At 37.9% G+C, this 25,154-nt stretch overlaps 1 non-coding gene across 1 annotated transcript; it reads left to right on the top strand.

The window, feature by feature from the left end:
• The first annotated feature begins 1,240 nt into the window (after positions 1-1,240).
• On the top strand, positions 1,241-1,347 carry LOC128286303 (small nucleolar RNA R71). The gene has a single exon (XR_008276846.1). It is a non-coding gene; the product is annotated as a small nucleolar RNA R71 (small nucleolar RNA).
• Positions 1,348-25,154: the final 23,807 nt, after the last annotated feature.

The following is a 25,154-nucleotide window of genomic DNA, read 5'->3' as shown; positions in this document are numbered from 1 at the left end:
TGGGTTTCCTGAGACCTAGTTGCTTAAACATTTTGTAAGGCATAACGTTGATACTAGCCCCTAGATCAGCTAATGCATGATTAACATCTAAACTACCAATTAAGCAAGGAATAGTAAAGCTCCCTGGGTCTTTTAGTTTGTTAGGTAGTTTATTTTGGAGAATGGTCGAGCAAACTGCGTTCAACTCCACATTCGACGCCTCGTCCAACTTCCGCTTATTTGCTAAAAGTTCCTTCAAAAATTTCATTGTGTTTGGCATCTGCGATAGAGCTTCAATAAACGGTAAGTTAATATGTAATTTTTTAAGAGTTTAAGGAATTTACCAAATTGTTTATCTGAACGGTCTTTCCTTGTCGCATTAGGGTATGGCACACGAGGTTTATATTCGGCAGTCACTGGTTTGTTTGTATTTTGATCTACCTCACCTTGACCCTTACTTACCACAGTTTCTTGCCTCGGTTCTGGTTTAGGCTCAATGACTCCTTCGTCATCTTGAATATTAATTGCGTTGAGTTATTCCCTTGGGTTAGGTTCGGTATTACTTGGCAAACTACCTTGTGGTCGTTCAGAGATTAGTTAGGAAAGCTGGCCTATCTAAGTCTCGAGCCCTTGGATCAACGCTTGTTGATTCTTAAGTGCTATCTCAGTGTTCTAAAAACGGGTTTCTGACACTGATACGAACTTTGATAGCATCTCTTCAAGATTTGGCTTCTTTTCTTGTTGGTAGGGTGGTTGTTGGTAGCCCGGAGGATGTAGTGGTCTTTGATTTCCTTGACCGCCCCACGAGAAATTGGGGTGGTTCCTCCAACCTGCATTATAACTGTTACTATATGGATTGTTTTGAGGTCAAGGATTATTACCCATGTAATTTAATTGCTCGTTATCCATGTTGTGGCCGTAAGGTTGGTATTCTGAATGGTTTGTTCCACCGCTACTTGCTTCGCACTGCATTACTGGGTGAACCTATGAAGAATTAAGAAAACTATCAATCTGTTTATTTAAGAGTTCTATCTGATTAGAGAGCATGGTGACCCAATCGATGTTATAAATGCTGATTGTTTTCGTTGGCTTTGTACTCATGACTTGCCACTGATAGTTATTCAGTGACATCTCCTTTACAAACTCATAGGCATCTTCTAGTGTTTTATTGTTGATGGTTCCGCCGGCAGCTGCGTCAACCATTTACCGAGTCAAAGGATTCAGACCATTGTGAAATGTTTGTAGTTGGAGCCAAAGCGGTAACCCATGGTGAGGGCACCTTCTCAGAAGGTCCTTGTGTCTCTCCCATGCATCGTAGAGTGTTTCTAAATCCATCTGCACAAAAGAAGAGATATCATTGCGTAATTTAGCTGTTTTAGCCGCGGAAAATATTTTAGTAAAAATTTTTCGGTCATTTGTTCCCAAGTAGTAATTGACCCTCGTGGTAAGGAGTTCAAACATTGTTTAGCTTTTTTATTAATGAAAAGTGGAACAACCGAAGACGAATGGCATCATCAAAAACGCCATTGATTTTAAATGTATCGCATAGTTTTAAAAAGTTGGCTAAATAAGCGTTGGGACCCTCATCCTACAAACCATCAAACTGAACAAATTGCTATATCATTTGAATAGTGTTAGGTTTTAATTCAAAAGTATTTGCAGCTATAACAAGTCTAACTATACTAGATTCAGTTCCTGTTAAAGAAGGTTTAGCATAATCATACATAGTATGTGGAGCAGGATTTTGATTAACCGCAATTGCAGGAGCTAGCTGATTGCCTTGGTTTTCAGCCATCTCTTTGGTTGGGGGTTGAGTATCGTCTTCTTGCTCATTCTCCGTGTATCTTAAGCTATGCCTTATTTCTCTTTGGTTTCTACGAACTGTACGATCGATTTCTTCGTCAAAAAGTAATGGTCCCGACGGGTTTCTTCTAGTCATAAACTATAAAAACCTGCAAAGAGAAAGAAAAAGTAAGTTAATAAATAATAAAATTAAATTAAATTGCAAGAAAAATAAATGGCTAAAGTAATAAAAATTGAGCGTTCCTAATATTTCAGTTCCCCATCAACGGCGCCAAAAACTTGATCGCGTTATTTCGTGATAGGTTTTAAATATTTATAATAATCATTCTTGAAACTAGTTATCTAAACTAAGAACTCACAGGGAAAAGAATTGGGGAATTGTTTTTGGGAAAAATCGATTGACTTAAGAGAATACCTAAAGAAAAATCCACCTAGACTTTACTTGTTATTCTGGCTCCGAATCGGACGATTTATTCATTCACCTTGTTCCATAGAGATCCCTAAGTTATGTTATTATCCCTATTCAAGACTAATAACGTCTAATCCCTAGATTGAATAACCGAGACTTTTCTCTAATTAACTCCCTAGGGTTGCATTAACTCGATCTATAGATCCCCTTATTAGGTTTCACCCTAATCCGGCAAATTCTTCTCACCCTATGTTTAGGCGCGCAATCAACTCCACTTAATTATGATTAATGTACTCTTAGCCTGGGTCTATTCATCCTCTAAATAAGAGCTTATCTTGAATTAGTATCCTGGGATATCAAAACAAGAATTAAGAACACATAATTAAGAACAAGTTATGTAACATCCTGATTTTCGGATTGATTCGCGGTTTTCAATATTTTGTAAAGATTTTAAAATTTTGTATTTGGATGTGGAATTAATATTTTGAGTAGGTAAATAGGCTTATGGAAGGCCCAAGTGTTGGCCAAAACCCGGTTGAATTTTTGAATTTTTGGACTTAGGAGTTAGGGGTTCTGGCTAAGTGGCCCTTAAGTGGAGTGATGGGTAAATTGCATCACAAAAAGAGCCTTGGTAAAGTGGCCAGGGTGACGCCACTAGGCTCCTAAAAAGGTGGCGTGGGGAGCTTTGAGGGAGGAATGGGAACGATTCCCTGTGTTGACAAATAGATGCATTTATTTTTAAGTGCAGGAGGGGTAGTGTTGGAGTCCAGGTGGATTCTGCTAAAGGAGAGTTTGGATCAATCCAAACGCTTGGATTAAGGAGTGATAAGGGGAGAGATTTAAGGGATTAGGAGAGAGGTTAGGAGTTGGCCGAATTTTGGGAATTGAAGGGGGAAAAATCGGCAGAGGGTTATGAGGTTAGTATTTCGGCACCTAGGGTATTGAGTGGTGCCGTTCCTTTCTGCTCAGACATCACAAGGTTTTTCTTTTCTCTCTTTTTCCTCTCTAGCCGAAACTACCACTTCCCTATTCTTCTTTTTCTATTTTCTTCTTCAAAACTATTCATCAATTCTCATTGTTCATCAATACTTTTGTCGAATCCATAAAAGCGAAATCTTGAACACACATTACAGTGCCCGATTTCTTGAGCCAAACCCTTTAACATTGTGTTTCCATTAATCAACGATTATTCTTTCTGAACTCTAGAGACCTGTCGGCAATTCTACATCCAGGTTATAGTTCCACATTCTCATCTCCTTCATCACCCAAAAGCCGAAAAACCATAGATTTGGGGGCTTATAGCTGAAACTTCAAAACTTTGGGAGTCGAGTTCTACTGTCGTTTGAAAAATAAATCTGCATCAGATTGCATGGAGATCAAAGAGGAGTAAGGGGTAAGTGTTCATCATCTTAGATCTGGTCATATTTTACAAAGTTAGGAAAAGCCGAAGTCCCTAAAATCTAGGGAGGCTTTCGATTTGGGCATGTGGCTTTAAGGGTTTTTAACTGACGTTTTCTTTCAATGATTAGTGTCTTCTTAAGTGTTGGATTGAAGGCGTGGGTTGTTGGAGCAATCGGATTCGGAGCTAGCTATCGATTTTGGCAAAAAGGTAAGGTTTCAAAGGCTTTTAGGGACATGGTTCGATCATGGATAAGTAAGTTTTGGGGTTTAGTGATTATGGTTTGTAAATAAGAACTGTGCTAATCAATTGTAGGACATCAGAAGAGATCTCAATGAGATTAAATCATGAATCGGTGTGTCTTGAACACCCTTTCTTAGTTCAATTCAACAAAAGCCGAAATGCCGAAATTTCGGCATTTCATGGGCTTGTGAGTATGCGAATGCTCTCAAAGATGTAGAGTAATTGTTAAATCTAGCACCACAAGGTGATAAGTAAGTTTGTGTGACGTCTTAACGTACTTCGGAAAAAGAGGGCCTCGATGGGCCAAAATTGGGCCCAATGGGCTTACGGACCAATATGGGTAAGAGATGGGCAAAGTAGCATGTTAGTTAGATGGTGGAACCAAATTGCATAAAATGGCTAAAAATTACTGAAATAACTTGTGTAGTTGCGTAAGTACAAAATTACCCCTAAAGAGCATAATTACCGAAATACCCCTAGGGTTTAAATTAGCTAAACTGCATGATTGATTAATACTATATTGTACATGGTATGCTTTATTAATATCTGTTGCATGGGATTGGGGTATTGATGGAGGAAGTATTGAAAGTGGTTCATCCACGTACTGGAGGCTTTGCCTCAACTTATTGATATTTGAGTGCGTTCTTTTAAACTGTAGAGTGTAGGGTGGGTGGGTTGAGATATTCCCCACATGGAGTGTAGGGCTGGTGCAGGCGGTGTAGCGGTTGGTGGGTTGAGTAGTCTCCCAGATGGGTTTGCATGCATTACTATTATTGTTACCTATGTTCTCGAACCGGGCCTATGGGCCACATGTTATGTAAAAAGGGGCTAAGGCCTTGCTACTGTATTCTGAAAAGGGCTTCGGTCCACTGTGTACTTTTATCTGAATAGGGCTTAGGCCCAATGGGCTCGAGCTGATTTGGGCTTCGGATGGGTTTCTGTATACACTGAGTTTTCCCAAACTCACCCCTTTTTCTTCCATCCTTGCAGGTGAGCCCTAGTTGGTGGACTTGGAGCTGGGCGGGATTCGGAGTGGCCACACGTTTTCTGCAAATTCGTTTTCTTCTGGTGAACTAGATTTTCCATATTTTCGTTTATGGTTTTGGGTTTATTTTTGTAATAAGGCCGCTAATTATTTTTATGGTTTGGGTTGTTTCTTTATTATTTAATTCTATTATGATAAAACTGATCTATGATAACTAACGAAATAGATTAGCTTTAGGACGCGTTTTCAAAAACATTAAGTGATTTCAAAATAACACGAATACGAGTAAGACTTCCGCTAAGCAAACGTTTTCAACCTTAATCATTTTCTTAAGATGGACCTAACCAAACAGTTTTCTCAAAATTATACGAGATGTTAGAGTGTGGCAATGACGGTGTGCATGTCTAGGATTGGATCCGAAGGGAGCTTGGTACTTAAGCAGTCCGACGGACTCACCTCCTTTTCTTCCTGGTTTCCTACCTGGTGCACAGCTTCCATTCACTTTAACCTACTTTTAAAAGTGTCTTTTACAACACCAACTAAGTTTTCCAACTAAGTAATACGGAATGTTTTGAACGCTTCGATGTGGCGCATCAGATCCGGTCATAACGGCTAGGCCGGGTTTGGGGTGTTACAAGTTAAATATTTATCATACAATTCAGAAAATAATAACAAGATTCGTCTTAGGTTTCACTCCCCTTAGGTATTTAGGGGATTTAGTTCATAACTAAATAAGAAAACATCTCAGAATAATAAAGAATACAAAACATAAAGAAAACCCAAAACTCCTGAAGGGGAATTGAGGAGAGATCTTCAGTCTTGATGATGAATCTGGCTTCTAAGATGAATCAATCGACTTCCTTGGAGTAATTCCTTACTCCCTCCTCTGTGTGCCCTCTTTTCTCCTCTTCTAGGGTGTATTTATAGGCTTTGGAATGCCTATGAGCCCTCAAAAGTGGCCTTTTCCGAATTGGACTTAACTTGGGCTCGGCAGGGACACACCCGTATGAGACGCCTGTGTGCGATTACTTCAGGCTGTGTTCGAGCCTGTTAGAATGGCACGGGTGTTTGCTATACCCGTGTGAGTTGTGCATCAATTCTGCCAGATTGACACGGCCGTGTGGTCTGTCTGTGTGAGGAAGTCCAGGCCATGTTAAGTTCGTACTTTGGCCCATTTTCTCTGTTTTTGGCCCGTTTCTTGTTCCTTTCTCTCTCCTATGCTCTCTTAAGTATAAAACATGAAATTAAAGTATTAGGAGCATCGAATTCACCAATTCTAATAAGAAATCATCCATAAAATTATATTCAATTACACAATGTAAGTTAACATGATATTGCAACACAATTCATAATCATAAGCATAAGGATGGTTCGTCTTTCAAATCTTTTCACTTGTTCATCATGTATACACATACGTATCCATGAATTCGCTTACTCATCATTTATCACATTTCAATAAGGCATCACTTATGAGTATAGTGTACGTACCTGTACATATCCATAGCATATTGATTAACTTTACCTTTATCACCATGTCTCGGGACTTTCATCTCGTTATTCATTATAATACCTATTGAATTTCTCGAAAATCTCAATTGATAATCCATTTACCATCAAGTCATACAAGTGATCATCTCAAGTACACACTTCCGCGAACCTCACATCTTACGACGGGATTACCAGTCCAGGCTAAATCCCCCGTAATATAAACTCATAGAGTATTGTCGGGATTACTAGTCCAGGCTAAATCCCCTACGACGACATATACTCAAATGAGATTGGATCTGAATTACCAGTAAAGGCTAAATTCAGATCCTAATCAGATTACCGATCTAGGCTAAATCTTTAATGCACACATATTCTTCGGGAGGCTCAATCACTCAAGGAACACCCGTCCGAGCTAGATCCTTTTCTATATTTGAGATCAACGGATTATTCGTCCGGACTAAATCCTTTTCTGCAACACATGTAGGATCTCAAGTCATGTAAGCCATGGTTTATCCATCGGATTTCCCTTTTTATTCAACCAGGATTTTTCTCTTTTCATCAAGTATCTCGTTATGCATAGCTGATTATGTAATGTACATCCAATTCAACATATTTCCATGTTTATTTAGACATTAGTCCATGAAATAGACATGGTATTGCATACAATTTTATTTAGGCATTTATTACGATATATAATCTTTATATCAACTAAATAAATATCCATCACACAATGCTAACACATCAATTTAAGTTCAAGTATGAACAATAATATAATTGCATTATCATTGACATATGAACTTACCTTGGTTTCGAGTACGACTATTTATTTCGAGTTTGTGCTTAACCTTGTTCAACCTCGTTCTAAGCCCGAATCTTGTTTTCCTTGATCCATAATATCACATTTAGCCTACTAATTAGTCACATTATTCATATGGGTCCAAAAATCATATTTTTACAAGTTTGCATTTTGACCCCTAAACTTTTACATATTTTCACTTTTTCCCCAATACTCGTAAAATGATTTTTATTCAATTTCCTTGCATTTCAAGGCTATCTGAATCATTTTCATAACTATGGTAGCCCTTAATTTCCACTAAATCACCCTTTTATGACCAAATTTTATAATTTTTACAAAACGGTCCTTCCGGATGTTTTCATCAAAAACTGCTTAGTAAAAGTCGTTTATTACACACCGAGCCTTCATATTCTACCATTAAACATCAAAATACATGTATATATTCATGGGTAAATTTTTAAACACAAATCCTAGCTCAAATAAATGGTAGAAATAGCTAGAACATGTTACTGGGACTTCAAAAATGCATAAAACGTTAAAAATGGAGCTCGTAATCATTTACTATTGAGCTTGGATGCTTCGCCAAACCCTAACCATGGCTACTCTTGGTATATTAAGCTGAAGCAAAAGAAAGGGACGCATTTGGGTTTTAAAATTTGTCTTTTAATTCATTTTACCCCTAAATGACCAAAATGCCCTTTTTACTATTCTTTCAAATTTTACCCAACCAAGGCCATTTTTGTCCAACAAGTTATAAAATGGTCTAATTACCATTTGAGGACCTCCCATTTAAAATTTCATAACAATTAGACACCTCTAACATGTAGAACTCAACTTTTGCACTTTTACAATTTAATCCTTTTGACCAAATTGAGTGCCCAAACGTCGAAATTTTTGAACGAAATTTTTACGAAATCATTTCGTGAGATTGTGGATCATAAAAATATAATAAAAATAAATTTTCTTACGTCAGATTTGTGGTCTCGAAACCTCTGTTCCGACTAGGCCCTAATTCGAGATGTTACACTTACACTAGCTTACGTCTCGAGGCCGATGCATGTCCCAGACATGTTTTACACTAGCACTCGTCTCAATGCCGATACCATGTCCCAGACATATTCTTACATTGGCTCTCATAATGTGGCCGATCCATATCCAGACATGTCTTACACTAGCTCACCCAAGTGACCCAAATGTCATGGCATGAATATCAGAATTCTTTCCTGTGGTTCATTTGGGAATTATATTATCCCTATTCTCATCATATTATCTAATTTCCCAAAATCAATAGATTCATGCTATAATAATTCAAATATAATTCATAACATACATAGGCAATGTAGTTGTATTATTTACATACAACTTACCTCGGATTACAAAATGTGGCGACTAGTCGATTTAGTCGATTTGCTTGGCTTTCCCCTAGTCTAGGTTCGGATTCTGTATTTCTTGATCTATAATAGAAAAATACACATATTTAATGACTAAATAAAATTAGGCAATCGAAAATTCACTTCTTTGGTAAAATAACCATTTTGCCCCTAGACTTTGACAAAATGACCATTTTACCCCTAGGCTTGAAAATTGATTTTTTTTCAAATTTCTTTGCATCTTAAGCCTAGCCAAACCCTTTTTACTCTTATAGAAACTCCAAAATTCTACTATTTCACACATTTTTCTTCTATTTTACAACTTATGCAAAATGGTCCCTTTAGGTGTTTTCATGCTAATACCTTTCACAAAAGTTATTTATATCACACCCAATACTCATATTCTTCCATAAAATTTCAAGAAACTCCCTAGATTCTCTCATGAAAAACCCTAGACTTTCAACTATTTTGCAAAATAGTACCCTCATTTGAAAGCTCATGCTTCAAGGGGTCTAAAAATGTAAAAATCTTTAAGAAACTCATTAAAATCACTTACTTGTGAGTGCTTCAAGTTGCTGAAAATTTTCAAGCTTTCAAACCCTTAATTTTTTTAAAATTCGATGGAGAAGAAGATGGAAGAAAAAGATGATATCTTTTCCCTTTATTTTATTTTATTCTAGTCAAAATTGTGCACCAACTCACCTAATTTTGACAAATTTGTCTCCTCTTTGACTCTATGGCCGGCTAGCATCCTTCCTAAGGTATATTTTCCCTTTAAAGACCCCTAATTTCGGTTTCATGGCAATTTAACACCCTTAGCTATCAATTTAAGACTTTTGCACTTTATGCGATTTAGTCTTTTTTTCTCAATTAGGCTTCCAAACGCTAAAATTGACTCACCAAATTTTTCACGTACTCTTAAAAACATGCTAATACATCAAAATAATAATAAAGTAATTTTCCTAACATTGAATTTGTGGTCTCGAGACCACTATTCTGACTTGGCTCTAAACCGGGTTGTTACATTTCTCCTCCTTATGGATTTTCATCCTCGAAAATCTTACTGGTGAATAAGTTCTGCTACTGATCTCACATAATCTCCCCGGGTTCCCATGTTGCTTCCTCGACTCCATGTCTATGCCATAAAACTTTCACAAGTGCTATACTCTTATTTTTTAACTATTTGACTTCCCGAGCCAAAATCTTAACCGGCTCTTCATTATAAGTCATGTCCGGATAAATTTCAACCTCAGTTGGCGCAATCACATGCGAAGGGTCTGATCTATACTGATGTAGCATGGATACATGAAACACATCGTGAATCTTTTTCAATTTTGGTGGCAAAGCCAAACGATAGGCAACTGGTCCTACTCTGTCGATAACCTCATAAGGTCCTATGAAATGAGGACTCAACTTGCCTCTTCTACCAAATTTAAAGACTTTCCTCCACGGAGACACTTTCAAAAATGCCTTATCGCCAATTTGAAACTCAATTTCCTTTTGTTTCAAATCCGTATAGGACTTCTAGTTATTCGAGGTAGCCTTCAAGCAGTCACAAATCACTTTAACTTTCTCTTCAGTCTCTTTGACTACATCAACCCCGTGAATTTGACCTTCTCTGAGCTTGGTCTAATATAAGGGCATTCGACACTTTCGCCCATATAATGCCTCATAAGGTGCCATCTTCAAACTTGACTGATAGCTATTGTTTTAGGCAAATTCAACCAATGGTAAGTACCTTTCCCAACTTCCTTGAAACTCGAGAATACAACACCATAACATGTCTTCTAATATCTGAATCACTCTTTTTGACTGGTCGTCAGTTTGCGGGTGAAACGCTGTGCTAAAACTTAACTTTGTTCTCAATGCCTCTTGTAACTTTTTCCAAAACCTCGAGGTAAATCTTGGGTCCCGATCTGAAATAATCGATAATGGTACTCCATGAAGTCTCACGATCTCGGATACGCATAAGTCGACCAATCTTTCAAGTGAGTAGTCGGTACGCACTGGTATCAAATGTGCCGACTTTATTAGCCTACCCATAATAACCCCAATAGCATCATTTTTCTTCGGGGTTAATAGCAAACCCGTCACGAAATCCATGGTAATCTGATCCCACTTCCACTCAGAGATCATGATAGGTTAAAGTAGACCCGAAGGAACTTGGCATTCACCCTTCACTTGCTGGTACACAAGACACTTAGAAACGAACTCTAAAATGTCTCTTTTCATTCCTGACCACCTGAACATTTTCTTAAGGTCGTTGTACATTTTCACACTACCTGGGTGGACGGACAAACAACCACTATGCACCTCTTGTAGAATCTTCTGAATAATCTCGCTGTCCTTGGGTACACAAACTCTATCTTTAAACATTATACCTCCATCGGTACCAATATGAAAATCTAACTTGACTCCTGACTCACATTGAGTTCTCTTGGCTTGCAAATCACTGTCGTTATTTTGAGCTTCCCGAATCTCTTGTAAAAACATTAGTCTAGCTCTCAACTCTACTAGAACCGAACCATCATCTAATAAAGCCAATCAGGCATTCATTGTTTTCAACGTAAATAATGATTTTCTACTCAAGGCATCGGCGACCACGTTCACCTTGCCCGGGTGATAGTCAATCACCAACTTGCAATCCTTTATTAGCTCTAGCCACCTTCGTTTCCTTAGATTCAATTCCTTTTGAGTCGTCATGTACATAAGGTTCTTGTGATCGGTGAACACTCGACACTTCTCGCCATACAGATGGTGTCTCTAAATTTTCAACGCGAATAAGATGGCAGCCAACTCTAAATTGTGCGTCGGATAATTTTTCTCATGTGGCTTTAACTGTATCGAAGCGTAAGCTATGACCTTACCTTCTTGCATAAGCACGCACCCCAAACCATTCAAAGAGGCGTCACTATATATCACAGACTCCTTGTTCAACTCCAGTTGCACTAACACTGGGGCTCTAGTCAATAAAGCCTTTAATTTCTCAAAACTCTGTTCGCACTTTTCTATCCATTCAAACTTGACATCCTTTTGCAGCAACCTTGTCATCAGCGTAGCTATCATAGAAAATCTGTATCGTCTATAATATCTAGCCAAACCCAAAAAGCTTCGTACTTCAGTTCCATTCCTCAAGGGTTTCCATTCAACAATAGCTGAGATTTTGCTCAGGTCAACTCTAATCCCGTCACTCGACACAATGTGCCCTAGAAATCTAACCTCTTTAAGCCAAAAATCACTCTTACTGAACTTGGCGTTCAATTTCTTGTCTCTCAAGATTTGTAACACAGTTCTCAAATGCTTGGAGTGATCATTCTCATCACGTGAGTAAATCAGTATGTCGTCTATAAAGACCACCACAAATTTATCCAAGTATGGCCGAAAAATGCGGTTCATTAAATCCATAAATACCGCTGGAGCATTATTCAAACCAAAGGGCATGACAAGGAACTCATAATGCCTGTGTCTTGTCCGAAACGCAATCTTCGGTACATCTTGCTCTTTCACCCTTAACTGGTAGTATCCTGACCTCAGGTCAATCTTGGAAAATACAGTGGCTCCCTTTAACTGATCAAACAGGTCATCGATCCTTGGCAAATAATATTTATTCTTCACTGTTACCTTATTGAGCTGTCTATAGTTATACATAACCTCATCAACCCATCTTTCTTTCTCATAAAGAGTACTGGAGTGCCCCACTGAGAAAAGTTCGGTCTCGCAAAGCCCTTGTCAGTTAGTTCTTGTAGTTGAACTTTCAACTCTTTTAACTCCATAAGAGTCATCCTATATAGAGCAATCGAGATGGGTACCGTACTGGGGACCAACTCGATTCCAAACTCAACTTCCCTCACTAGAGGTAATCCGGGTACTATGGGTAATTCCTCCGGAAACACATCTGTAAACTCACAAATCACTGGTACTGATTCTATCTTCAATTTAGTCACTTGAGTATTTAGCACAAAAGCTAAGTAAGCCTCATATCCTTTTCTCAAATATTTCTTAGCAGTTAAAGACGATACTGTTATAGGCAAATTATTTGATTCATCTGGTCCAACCTAAAAGATATTCCTGTCTTCACATTTCAGTTTGATAACTTTTCTCCCATAGTCTACTAAAACACTATGAGAGGTTAACCAATCCATCCCAAGAATTACATCAAATTCATTAAACGACAATAACATCTGGTTAGCCAAAAAATAATGACCTCTAATTGTCAGAGGGCAATTTCTACATACTTGATCAACTAGAACATGTCTGCCTAAAGGGTTCGACACTTTTATCACAAATTTAGTGAACTCTACTATCATGTTCATACGAGGTATCAAATCCATACAAATATAAGAGTGGGTAGACCCCGGGTCAATTAAAGCAACAATAGGTATTTCATGGATAGAAAAAGTACTCGTGATCACATCGGGAGACTCTGCCTCTTCTCGGGCACGAATAGAGTAAGTCCTTGCAGGCGCTCTTCCCTCGGACCTCACTTCAACATCTCTTGGTGTGCTTCTACCGCTAATCCCACTTCCAGGGTTCTTTTGTGATATACCCTTCAAAGGAATACTACTTGCCTTCTCTTCTTGCTATTTCTCTCTCTCTTTCATTTCAGGACAATCTCGGATGAAATGTTCTAATGATCTACACTTGAAACAACCCCTTTCATTTCCTCGGCACTTGCCGAAATGATGCCTACCACATTGTGAACAATTAGACCTGTTTGTCCGAGCACTACCGACACTCACTACAGTGGTCTGGGCTCTAGATGCCATGCTCTGTTTGTTTTTCTTTCTATTCGAGAACCCTATCAAAGCATTTGATCGAGTCGTGAACTCTCTTGATCTTTTTGATAAAGATTGATGTGACTTCTCCATCTGTCTTTTCTTTGTATCCCGCGACTTAAAAGTTGCTTTCCTCCTTTCTTTAATCAGCTCTCCATCCTCACAGACTCTTTCAACAAGTGCTACAAATTCCCGTAGCTCTAAGATGCCAAAAAACACTCAAATATCTTCATTGAGGTCCTCTTCAAACTCTTACACATGGTGGCTTCTGTAGATACACACTCCCGTGCATACTTGCTAAGCCTCACAAACTCACGTTCAAATTCCACTACAATCATACGGCCTTGCTTTAACTCTAGAAATTCCTTCCTCTTTTAGTCTATAAACTCTGACTAATATACTTCTTTTGGAATTCTTCCTGGAAGAATTCCCAAGTTACTCTCTCTCAATACTACAGAAACGAGAGTGCTCCACCACTAGTAGGCTGAATCTCGCAAGAGCAATACTGCACACTTCATGCACTCCTCAGGCATGCACGATAGTTCATCAAACACCCTAATGGTATTCTCTAACCAAAACTCTACTTTCTCTGGGTCGTCATCTATGTTAGCCAGGAATTCCTCGGCCCCTTATTTTCGGGTCTTGTCTACTAGAGGCTTCTCTCTCCTAAACACGTCTGCGCCTTGCGGAGCTACCGGGGCATACTAAGGAATTGAAGGAGGTGGGGGAGGTGGAGTGTTCGAATTCGCACGAACGAACTCTGTGTACCAAGCATCCATCATTCAGAGATATGCTTCTCTAGCCCCTCCGCCTTGGCCCATAGTCACTGGCTCGCTCTCAACTAGCGCAGTACCCTCAGCGGGAGCCGGCGCGTTACTCTCCATGTCATCCACATCATATAGGATCCATTTACTATATAGAAATAAGTCAGAAGTTGTCAAACTATCAATATTCAGTTATGGCATGTATAGCTAAACCCGTACTATAGCTAGGTTACTCTTAGAACCGACTAAACCATAGCTCTGATGCCACTAAATGTAACACCCCATCCCCGAACCCTTCGTCGAGACAGAATACGAGGTATTACTAACTTTAAACTCACGCTAACAAACATTTTTGAGTCACCAAAACTCCACTCAATTTAAAACTTTTCAATTTCTACTTTAAGCTTATTGTTATGGGCCTACGATCCCCAAATTGATCATAGGAAACTATCCAGGATCAACCCGGGCCCTTAAGCCAACTATAGAAAATTGACACTTAACATACGGGCACACGTCCATGTGGAAGGGCAACACGCCTGTGTGACCATTTCGACTTGGTCGTGCTGATGGCCCATATGTCTCACATGGCCTAAGCAAAACAAGGACACGCCCATGTCCTTCACTCATGTGGAATTAACTCTAAATGCACACCTACAGGGGTTTTCACTTGGCCTGGCACACGCCCGTGTCCTTAACTCGTGTCCTTCACATGCCCATGACACGCTCGTGTCTTGGCCCGTGTGCAAAAACATGGACATTCTATTTTTGACGTTAGCAAACCCAAAATATCACCCGGCCAAGGCACACGCCCATGTGCTAGGCCATGTTCCCTACACGGCTGAGACACACGGCCGTGTTTCTACTCGTGTGTTTACTATCATGCATACTAACTTGAATTTTTTATGTGTAGGGGACACACGGCTGGACAACACGCCCAATGGACACACGACCTAGATACACGCTGTGTGTCTACCCATGTGAACAATATAATGATATTTACCAAGCCTCTTTGCCACCCTTACTTACACAACCCATACAATAACCACCAAATCCAATATAAGACTATCTTGAGCAACCAAATCATCCACAATAGATAACATTCCATTTACGCATTTTACTCAACCATGAAAATAAGTTCATTCCAAATCAAAATGAACATTAGCCATCATTTGAGGCTTAATACAAAATGAGGGATTTATCCCAAGCCAACACATTTGGCCAAGTTAATATTAACACCCATGCCATACTCAAAAATATAAATCAAAATATACTAAATGCTTCGATTGATAGTGTGATCGATATCTCTGACTTTCGTTGATCACTGAGTTAGATAGGCGCCACTATAAGAAAAAAAAATGGAGAGGGAGTAAGCATAAAGCTTAGTAAGTTGGACATAAATAAATATACAACATATCTTTACCATTCAACAACAAGTAACATAATACACAAGTGGCATAAGCAAACTTACTCATCAAGATTCATTACACCTCATATAGCATATAAGGAGCTCACATTTCATACATACCATATAGGTACCTGTACCACTCACATCCCGGTTATACTCTATTAGTAACTTTAAATCATACTTTCACTATTGAACCATATGAAACATTATCGGATACTCATTTAGCCTCAAATATGGGGTCAGACATCAACGCCATGTCTCAAACATGGTCTTACACAAGTTCTAGTAAATCTGTACAAATGCCATGTCCCAGACATGGTCATACACTGACACATCTCGTAGCCGATGCATGTCCCAGACATGTCTTACACTAGCTTACGTCTCGAGGCCGATGCATGTCCTAGACATGGCTTACACTAGCTCACACAAGTGACCCAAATGTCATGGCATGAATATCCGATTTATTTCTTGAAGTTCATTCGGGAATTATATTATCGCTATTCTCATCATATTATCTCATTTCCCAAAATCAAGAGATTCATGCTATAATAATTCAAATATAATTCAAAACATACATAAGCAATGTAGTTGTATTATTTACATACAACTTACCTCGATTACAAAATGTGGCAACTAGTCGATTTAGTCGATTTGCTTGGCTTTCCCCCAGTTTAGGTTCGGATTCGGTATTTCTTGATCTATAATAGAAAAATACACATATTTAATCACTAAATAAAATTAGGCAACCGAAAATTCACTTCTTTGGTAAAATAATCATTTTGCCCCTAGACTTTGACAAAATGACCATTTTACCCCTAGGCTTGAAAATTGATTTTTTTTCAAATTTCTTCGCATCTTAAGCCTAGCCAAACCCTTTTTACTCTTATAGAAACTCCAAAATTCTACTATTTCACACATTTTTCATCTATTTTACAACTTATGCAAAATGGTCCATTTAGGTGTTTTCATGCTAATACCTTTCACAAAAGTTATTTATATCACACCCAATACTCATATTCTTCCATAAAATTTCAAGAAACTCCCTAGATTCTCTCATGAAAAACCCTATACTTTCAACTATTTTGCAAAATAGTACCCTCATTTGAAAGCTCATGCTTCAAAGGGTCCAAAAATGTAAAAATCTTCAAGAAACTCATTAAAATCACTTACTTGTGAGTGCTTCAAGTTGTTGAAAAATTTCAAGCTTTCAAACCCTTAATTTTGCTAAAATTTCAGTGGAGAAGAAGATAAAAAAAAAAGATGATATCTTTTCCCTTTATTTTATTTTATTCTAGTCAAAATTGTGCACCAACTCACCTAATTTTGAAAAATTTGTCTCCTCTTTGACTCTATGGCCTACTAGCATCCTTCCTAAGGTCTATTTGCCCTTTAAAGACCCCCAATTTAGGTTTCATGGTAATTTAACACCCTTAGCTATCAATTTAAGACCTTTTCACTTTATGCGATTTAGTCCTTTTTTTCTCAATTAGGCTTCCAAACGCTAAAATTGACTCACCAAATTTTTCACGTACTCTTAAAAACATGCTAATACATCAAAATAATAATAAATTAATCTTCTTGACATCAAATTTGTGGTCTCGAGACTACTATTTTGATTAAGCCCTAAATCGGGCTGTTACATGAAATCCTTGTTAGGTGAAGAGTGAGATTTATCTAATCCTTCAGTGAATTAGGTGCTAGTTGTTTGTTGTTCTTCAGGATAAGTGATAAAATGCTAGCTTAAGGCTGGTTTATTTATGTGATAAGTACCGAATTCAAGGTTTAGTTTCATTATTAGTTGTTAATCGGTTTAGTCGTGGATGTCGTGTACCAGAATTCAAATTGTTGCTTTAGTGTCGACATTCTAGAAGCATTAAGGTGTGTGTTCTAACCCGAAAACACTATTAAAGGTCATGAAAATCTAGAAATTACATGAAAAATCAAAGCTGGAAGACAACACCACATGGTTCTACAAGCCATACGGGCGTGTGTTTGACCGTGTGTTAGGCCATGTAGTCCACACGATCTGGACGGGTAGAATGTGTGCGTCACAGAAGTGTGTGGGCCTATTTCATGCGATCTTTTGGGCCTTATGTGGCTAGAGTGTAGGTATTCTCAAATCTGATTTGCAAGTATTCGGTAAGGATGTTGACCTTCTGAAGTCGTAATCTGTGTGTTCATATTTTTGTATTAATATTACTTTGAGTAGGCTAACTCATATGATTTGTTCCATTATCTTGTACGTATGAAAAACATGTATCTTATTTGTTATTAGTAGGTATGGCATGTTATGAAAACTATGCATTACCATTTAGCATGACTTTGCATATGCATTTGGAGTGGGATATGGTTATGTGATGGAAGAAGTTTGATTCTGGTAGTTTAACTACACTATTTAATCTGGCGGTATTTTCACAATATACCTCTAGCAGCACAACTGCAAACTTTCTGATAAGCATACGACCACATTTTGGTGTGATAGATGGATAGGTTCTAGAAGCCCTAACTGGTGTGATTTGAAGAATGGAGCTAGTGTGTAGCGAATGGAGGTAGGATTATTCTGTATGATTTTTCCATGCTAAGCATGTTGTAATTTCTGATCTATCTACTCTAATATTTGTATCTAAGCATGATTCTGTATATTATTTTACTTGCAAGCCAAGGCATACACTGAACTGTATAGCTCACCTCATTTGCTCAATCCTTTTAGGTAACCCTAAGACTTAGGATTTGACGTCGTTCAAGAGCTCGGACTAGTTTTTTTCACTAAAGCTGATTTATTTATTTTTATTTTAAAATTTATGGACTTTTGGACTGTTGGACTATTTTTGACTTTATTCATGGTTTTGGGATTTGCTAAGTATTTATTTAGTTTTTTTTTAATTTTTGACATGATTTATGAAAAAAAAAATTGGACATTTGATTTCCAAAATTAGACAAGCCTATGAATTTTTCCGCTACAAAGTTTTAATCGGGTGCATGCGATTTTACAAAGAAAATAAATTATGTTGATAGTATGATGTTTATAAAAATTGAATATTTTAAATAAACTTTTCAAAATTCACATATACATTTTATGGTTGTCAAAGTTTTCCAACCAAAATGGATAAAGTAAGTTTTGGTAAAATATTCAATTTTAAAATAGGTTAAGTTTTGAAACCAAACAATCAAAGCTTTGAAATATTAATGTAACCTTCATGATCTTTCCATAACGTCTAGGTCGGGTATGGTGTGTTACATATAGTGGTATCAGAGCCAGATACAAAGCTCGACTTGTGGTTTTTTAGTCAAAATTTCATGAGTATTATTTTTTTAAAATAATAACAAAATAAAATTTTGATTTTGATTTTTTTTATGTTTGAGTTCATAAAAAGAGAATCCAAGACTCCGACATCGATTCATGTAAGAAATTTTGTACTTTAATTATAGTTACTTTGTTGCTTTAGTAAAACTATGGGGCTTTAGAATTGTAGAATAAAATATTATCTACTTTAAGATAAGTAAGTACTTCTGCTAAACTTTAGACTTAGGATTTAAAAATAATCTAAGCTAAACAATAGATTTATGAACTGTAGATAAGTAAAATGAGTACACATGGTATATGAGGTCATGGAGGACATCTTTGAAGTGCTCGAGCAAAGCTTTATGCTCTAAGCAGCATGCCCAATTTGGAAACTAATGAGACGGTAGAGACGCATACAGCTAAGACTGATAATTAGAGTGTAGGGGACGATGTTGGGGCCTAATTTGGATCTATAGGTTGAGGGTATGTAATTGAGTGACTCCAATTTAATGGTGCTAAGCTATTTCGGGGTGTCATTTGGGTTACCCTTACTATGGTTGAGTATTAGTTAGAGGCCACTGAAAGGATTATGAACAACCTAGACTTTTCCCTAGAGTAGAAATTAAAAGGTGCAGTTGCTTCGCGATAAGGCATATCAGTGGTGGCAGTCTATGGTACAGGGCACACAAGCTAAGCGTGTGTCATGGGAGTTCTTTCAGAGTGCCTTCCAAAAGAAATATGTTAGGGCAAAATACATTGAGGCCCATAGATTGGAATTTATCGGACATAAGCAAGGGGAAGATTTCTGTGGCCAAGTATGAGGCCAAGTTTCTAAGGTTGAGTAAGTATGCTTAGAGTTTTGGTAGTTAATGAGTATGATAAGAGTGTTTAGTTTGAGGATGGACTCCGTTACAATTGGTAGCTCATTAGCAAGAACGGGTCTTTGAAGCTTTAGAGCAGAAGACTAAGGTAATAGAGGAGATTAAGTGCATAGAGCGCGAGAGGAGGGAGTAGGAAAAGAATCTGAATAAGATGGAATCGGGTCCTTCTAGTTCAGCTCCATGGCCTAATAAAAGGGTCAGAGTAGATAGACGTCACTAGATTGAGGCAGCGGTGAGGGTTGATCAAGCTCTGATTTGTGCATATTGTGATAGGCATCATTTGGGTGAGTGTTGGACTAAGATAGGGGCATGTTTTAGGTGTGGGTTTACGGAGCACTAGATTAGTGAGTGTCCATGTCGGGTTGAGAAGATGCAAGCACCGGTACATGATTAGGTTCAGCCTCAGAGCGTAGTTTACCAACCTTCGAGTGGCCGTGGTCAATATAAAGGTCGTAATGGTGGTGGTCATGGATAAAAGGCACCAGACAGAGGTGCGAATCAAACTGAGGCCAAGCAACCTACTTTGGTTAATGCAGCGAGACTTCGCAAGGGCAGAGATGTAGGCGATGTGATAGCAAGTGCATTTATTATTTATTCATATCCATATTTTACTTTGGTTGATATCGATTCTCCATATTCATATATTGCTAGCTCTATTTCTGGTATTTTGGGGATTCCTGTTGAGGATACTATTATTGATGTTTCAGTGATTAGTCTATTGGTACAGTCAGTGTAAGTTAATAAGGTTTACAGGAGGTGTTCGCTTGAAATTCAATGGGTTGTTTTTTTATTGATCTAATGTAGTTATCATTTGGGGAATTTGATCTAATTTTAGCCATGGACTGGCTTGTAGAGCATCAAGTTAGCCTAGATTGTGCTTCAAAGAGGGTAACTTTGAAAACTATGGATGGTGAGGAAATTGTGATCGTTGGTGAGAGTCGAGATTATCTATCTAATGTAATTTTCACCATGGTAGCTGAGAAGTTGGTTATTAAAAAGTGTGAGGTTTTATTGGCTTATGTTCATAACACAAGTGTTGTGGATTCTGCTGTAAAGGGAATTCAAACAATCAAAGATTTTTCGAATGGTTTTCCAGAAGAATTACCTGGGTTACCACTGGATCGAGAGGTGGATTTTGAGATTGAGGTTTTGCCTAGGACAATTTTGTTGTCCATTGCTCCCTACAACAGGGCACCAAAAGAGCTTAAGAAATTAAAGGTTTAACTTTAGGAGCTTCTCGATAAAGGGTTTATTAGACCCAGTGTGTCACCTTTGGGTGCATCAATGTTTCTATCAATTTTGAAGGGCATCAATGTTCTTTAAGATCAATCAGAGATCTAGGTACAATCAGTTGAAGTTGAAAGAAGTCGATGTACCTAAGGCCACCTTTACAACTCATTATGGTCATTATGAGCTCCTAGTTATGCATTTTGGTCTAACTAATGCTCCAGCCGCATTCATGGACCTCATGAATATGGTTTTTTAGCCATATCTGGATCGATTAATCATGGTTTTCATTAACAATATTCTAGTATATTCTAAGTCTGAGGCTGAGCATTATGAACATCTTAGCGTGGTTTTACAAATCCTCTGTAAGAAGGAACTGTATACTAAGCTTAGCAAGTGTGAGTTTTGACTAAAGGAGGTTATGTTTTCGAGGCATATGGTATTTGACTAATGGATTGAGTTGCTTAAGGATTACGACTGCACTATAGAGTATCATATTGGTAAGGCCAATGTAGTGGTCGATGCTCTTAGTTAGAGGATGATGACTAAGTTGAGAGCGATGTTTGCTCGCCTAAGTTTGTTTGAAGATATTGGGTTTTTAGCTGAGTTGGAAGTTAAACTGACTTGGACCGATAAAATTCAAGGTACGCAAATTTTGGATGAGTCTTTGGTTCTTTGGGTTCAGCAGATCGAGAAGGGTAAGACTTCAATTTTGGGTTTAATAGTTAGGGTATTTTGTGTTTCTAGGCTCAAGCTCGTATGTTGAATGATAGAGAGCTAAGGCTATCTATTTTGTGGGAAACACATAGTAGCCTCTATGTTATGCATCACAATGGGTACAAAATGTATCGTGATCTTTAGGGATTGGTATTGGTGCCCAGTTTGAAGTAGGAGGTAACTAATTATGTGGCTCGATGTTTGACGTGTCAACAAGTTAAGGCTTAGCATCAACTTCCTTCTAGCTTTTTAAAGCCCATTAAGAATTCGTAGTGGAAATGGGAATAGGTAACTATGGATTTTGTTAGTTGCCCTTGACACCCATAAAGAAAGATTCAATTTGGGTTATTGTAGATTGGTCGACTAATCTTCTATTTTCTTCTAGTTTGGATTGATTACTCCTTGTGGAAGTTGGCTAAACTATATATCTTCGAGATTGTAAGACTTCATGGGGTTCTTGTGCCAATTATCTCTAATCGAGACCTTTGTTTCACATATCAGTTTTGGAAGAAATTACATGAGGATTTGGGTACTCAATTGGACTTTAGTACATCATTTCATCGGTAGATTGATGGACAGTCCAAGAAGGTAATTTAGGTATTGGAGGATATGCTACTGAGTTGTGTTATTGACTTTTGTGGTAGTTGGGAAGAGTTTCTGCCTTTGGCTTAGTTTGCTTATGATAATAGCTTTTAGTCCAGTATTCAAATGGAACCTTACGAAGCTCTGTATGGTCATAAGTTTTGTACTCAATTATGTTCAACTGAGTTGGAGGAAAGGAAGATTATGGGTCCGAATATGGTTATCGCAACTGATAATAAAGTTATATTGATTCGGGATTGACTCAATGCAACTTTTGAAAGACAAAAATCTTACGTAGACCTTAAGAGAGGATATTGAGTTTGAGGTGGGGATCAGGTTTTTCTTAAGGTATATTCGTGGAAGAAGGTTTTGAGGTTCAGTCGTAAGGGCAAGTTAAGCCCTAAGTTCATTGGACCATATTGGATTTTGAGGCAAGTAGGGCCTATTGCTTATGAATTGGAGCTACCTCCAGAGTTAAACCATATCCATGATGTCTTTCATGTCTCTATGTTGAGACATTATCGGTCTGACCCATCTTATGTGGTTCCAATTGAGGTTGGATTTATCTTTTAAGGAGAATCCGATTCAAATTTTGGATCATGTGGTGAAAGTTTTGGGGAGGAAAAATATTCATTTAGTGAAATTCTTGTGGCGAAATCATGTATTTAAGGAAACCACTTGGGAACCAGAAGACTCAATCTATAGGAGTATCCCCATATTTGTGGATTAGGTAAATTTCATGGACGAAATTTCTTTAAGTAAAGGAGAGTTATAAAGCCCCAAAGTCTTTAATTCCTGGCCTAATAATTATGTCAAGTGATTAATCTAGTTTAGTGGTTAAGAGTTTTGTTTATGTGTTTGAGGAATCCCTTTGTGACAGCCCAAAATAGACCCTAGCCGGAATGTGGCTTCGGGACCACAAAACCGAGGCATAACAATAATTTAAAATTTATTTTGATGCCTATAATATGTGAGTATTCATGTATGACATTTTTTGATGATTGATTTAGTGTTATAAAGGTGAATTTCACTAGAAAGGACTTGTGTGAGAAAATTTAGAATTTGAGATAGGCAAATGTGGAAGTGGCCTATTGATGCACACTAGGAAATGTTGTCCTTGCATGTCAAATTCCCCAAATTTGACTATAGTGGCGGCCATGGTGATGAATATGGGCAAAAGAAAACATGTCTTAAACATGTTTTGCTAGTGGTGCATGTTTGAAATAATAAAATAAGAGTATGGAAAAAAAAAGAAAAAAAATGTTCATCTTTCACCATAGCTCTTGCCCGAATGTCCTAAGGAAAGAAAAGAAAATTTTGCTCATCCATTTTCACTTCTTGGCCGAAAATACTAAGGAAAAAGGGGGAGGATTTTTGCTTCATGCTTGGTTTGGAAGAGATCTAGAAGGAGATTTGGCTAAGTTTGCATCAAGATTAAGGTATGTATGAGGTTGTGTTAGGAGTTTCATGCATGACTTGGTTGCTAACTTGATGTGCATGTTAGCCATGGCTCAAATCTTTGTTATGCCATGGAAATGGTATTTGGGCAAAGTTGTTATGGTGATAAAGCCATTGCATGCTAAGTGTGAAGCTTGATGATGATGCATGCAATGATGGATTTTCTACTCATGAGTAAGATTTTGAGTTTTCTCTTTGTTTTATCATGATTGAAGTTGAAAAGGAGCATGATTGTCATATTCGGCCATGATGCATTCTTGAGCATGATTCATGCTTCTTGCATGTTAGTTAAAATTTGTGTTTTGGATGGCTATGGACACCTTGAAAATTCGGCCATGCTCATATATGCATATATATGATTGCACATTATGTTTTGGTTATGAACTAAGTGATGAATATATTGGTTTAAAGAAGAAGATGTGGAAGAATGCTTGTGAAATTTCAAGCACAATTCGGCCTAGCACACATGTAGGTGCTTGATGCTATATTATAAGTTTTGGGCCACAATGTGCAAAGCATTAATTAGTAAATTGCATGCTGTTTTTGTGAGGTATTAAGTGCAAAATTGACCTCAACATGTACATGAATATTCGGCCTTGGGTAGCCTATTGAAGGCCTTAGCATTTCCTTGATGCTCAAATAAATTGTATTGAATTGCTTGATGTAGTATAAAATGTGCATGACCATTGTGTATTCAAGCTAAAGAGTGGCCATATGACCATTTAAAATCCTTGTCATATTCGGCCATAAGCAAGCACAATGAGGTTTTAATAAATTGAATTTGTTTGAATTAGCTCAAGAGCTAAGAGGGCCACAATTGGACAAGGGGAAGGAAAAGGTGATCGAATAGCCAAAAAGCCGTTCGACAACATCCGAGGTAAGTCCTCAAGAAGTGACCTTACTTGAATTATGTGAGATGAAATATGGTTGTGTATGATTATTGATTATGTGTGTATGAGTATTTGAATTCCACCCGGGCTAAGTCCCGAAGGCGAATATGCTAATGATTATAATTGTGTTTGAGCCTTAGTAACTGAAAATGAAATATGTATGTCCAATGATTATTGATGTATGTGTGCATGAGAAATTGAATGATATCGGGCTAAGCCGAAGACAATTATGCTGGAAATTATATCCGGTTAAGACCAAGGCAATTGTGCTAGTGGCTATATCCGGGCTAAGGCCCAAGGCATTCGTGCGAGTTATTCTATCCGGCTAAGACCGAAGGCATTTGTGCACGTGATTATATCCGGTTATATTCCGAAGAATCTTGGGCTGGAGGTGAGTGTTGGTTGCTGAAATGAATTCAATTAGTACACTCGGAAAGCCCAAAGGATAAGGTACGTTATATGTGCATTGGAAAGTCGACATGTTTGAGCAACATTCGCTCAATCGACTAATGAATTTCAGTTATTGAATTGATTGATGCTTTGCGAACTTATATAATGATGAAGTATGAAGTAAGAATGTGTATTAATGAAATGATGCATTTGGCTATGTGAATGTATTGCTGTAATTAGAGTTGATTATATTCCTTGAGACTTACTAAGCATAAAAATGCTTACCCCGTTGCTTTGGCTCTTAGTTTTC

Source organism: Gossypium arboreum, chromosome 12 (assembly GCF_025698485.1).
Source record: "Gossypium arboreum isolate Shixiya-1 chromosome 12, ASM2569848v2, whole genome shotgun sequence".
Classification (NCBI taxonomy): Eukaryota; Viridiplantae; Streptophyta; class Magnoliopsida; order Malvales; family Malvaceae; genus Gossypium; species Gossypium arboreum.
The sequence above is the reverse complement of the archived record's forward strand: the minus strand, read 5'-3'. Positions and strand labels throughout refer to the sequence as shown.